At 44.5% G+C, this 1,994-nt stretch overlaps 1 long non-coding RNA gene across 1 annotated transcript in view; it reads right to left on the bottom strand.

Annotated features, from left to right (window-relative positions):
- The window catches only part of LOC122552420, an 8,888-nt gene that overhangs the window by 2,041 nt on the left and 4,853 nt on the right, over positions 1-1,994 (bottom strand). Inside the window, exon 2 of the long non-coding RNA XR_006312385.1 lies at positions 1,681-1,685. This is a non-coding gene — a long non-coding RNA (uncharacterized LOC122552420). The remainder of the gene's footprint in view (positions 1-1,680; positions 1,686-1,994) is intronic.

Below are 1,994 nucleotides of genomic sequence, written 5' to 3'. Positions count from 1 at the left end.
TGAAAGGTACATCGGCTAGTTTGATTTTAGAGTAGGATAAAACGTCGGCACAGCATCAAGGTCTGAAGGGCCTATACTGTACTGAACATTTCTATGTTCTTTGTTAATAGAGCTTCATCTCCTCCAACAGTGTTGGGCCAAGATTTAAGAATTATTACCAAGGTTTCACATGTCTTCAGAAGAGCATTCCATACCATTGGAATCCTCATGCTGCCCTTCCCTTTCTTTTGTGAAATGCGGACAGTATCAGATAACTATTAATCTCAGTTCTGCGTTTTGTTAATGCGTGGAAGTTCTTTTGCTGCAAACCCCACCTCAGATCTTGAGAAGGACAAATTCAGAGGAAATCTCCAAGTGAGTAATCCATGGCTCACTTTAAGTTTTTAAAGTTATACTGATTTTGACATTAACTGTGTTTTAATCTATGTCCATTGCTCACTCTCTTTGTCTCTCTCGCACTGTTCGTGTTAACCCGGCAGTCGAGAGCGGGGTGCTAGAAGGGCATAACAGGTCAGGCAGCACCCGAGGAGGAGAATCCAAGTTTCGATTACAAGCCCTTCATGAGAACTCCTTATGACGGGCTCTTGCCGAAACGTCAATTCTCCTTCTCTTCAGATGTGGCTTGACCCACTGTTCTTTTCCAGCACCCTCCTCTCGACTCCGATCTCCAGCATCTGTAGGCCTCGTTTTCTCCTTGTCTTAACGTGTGAGCCTGTTCAAATAATGATCCACCATAAACTGATCCCAATTCTTTTCAGATGCTAATTGCATGCAATAGGTCTGCATTTGTATCTAAAACGTTGATTGGCACTGATATATTATGACTAATTTCCACAGCGTTTTCTTTCAGATTCAGTTAAATTGGTGATGATCGTCATCCTGAAGAGCGGGTATCGCGGCCTCTCAATTCGGAAAGCATATTATCCAATGAGAATGATGTTGGTTTGTGCCATGTTAGTCCCTTCAAGTTGAAACATTCCAAACTTTTCGCCAGCTTTGAAATGATTTGCAGCTCAAGTTGAAGTCGTGGATGTGAGTTTGCTTGCTGAGCTGCAAGGCTCAAAGGTGACATAATCAGTGAGCTCCCGAGGAAGTGTTGATATTATGTCCTGCTTACCATTTATACGTTTAGGTTTTTTGGGCGGTTGGTGATGTCATTTCCGTATCCTTTTTCTCAGGAGATTGTAGATGGGATCCATAGCGATGTGTTTGTTGATAGGGCTAGTGTCAGCATGCCATGCTTCCAGAAAGTTTCGTGCGTGCCTCTGATTAGCGTGTCTAGGATGGATGTGTTGTCCCAGACAAGGTCTCTCCTTGTCTTTATGTAAAGATAATAGCGATAGTGGGTCACTTCTTTTTGTGGCTAGATGATTTTCAGGTGTCACGTTGCCGAGTTTTCCCACTGCTTGTCCAATCTAGTGTTTGCAACAGTCGTTGCAAGGTATTTTGTAAATGAGGTTCGTTTAGCTTGTTGTCTGTCCAGTGTCTTTTAATTTAATTATCTGATGTTTAAGTGAGTTGTTGGGCATGTGGGCTATCATGATGGCAAGAGGTCTGAGTAATTTGCAGTCACTTCAGCGATGACTGCGATGTAGTGTAAAATGGATATGGTTTCTGGACTCCTTTTATCAGCTTGTTTGGGTTTGTTGCTGATAAATTGGACGACTGTGTTTATTTCACTGACACTGACATTTTCTACAAAACCACCGATTCCCACAGCTACCTGGATTACACCTCTTCCGACCCTACCTCTTGCAAAAATGCCATCCCGTATTCCCAATTCCTCCGCCTCCGCCGTATCTGCTCCCAGGAGGAGCGGTTCCACCATAGAACACACCAGATGGCCTCCTTCTTTAGAGACCGCAATTTCCCTTCCCACGTGGTTAAAGATGCCCTCCAACGCATCTCATCCACATCCCGCACCTCCGCCCTCAGACCCAACCCCTCCAACCGCAACAAGGACAGAACGCCCCTGGTGCACACCTTCCACCCTA

The sequence above is a fragment of the Chiloscyllium plagiosum genome, chromosome 8 (genome assembly GCF_004010195.1).
Source record: "Chiloscyllium plagiosum isolate BGI_BamShark_2017 chromosome 8, ASM401019v2, whole genome shotgun sequence".
Classification (NCBI taxonomy): Eukaryota; Metazoa; Chordata; class Chondrichthyes; order Orectolobiformes; family Hemiscylliidae; genus Chiloscyllium; species Chiloscyllium plagiosum.
This window is presented reverse-complemented; position numbering and strand designations above follow the sequence as displayed.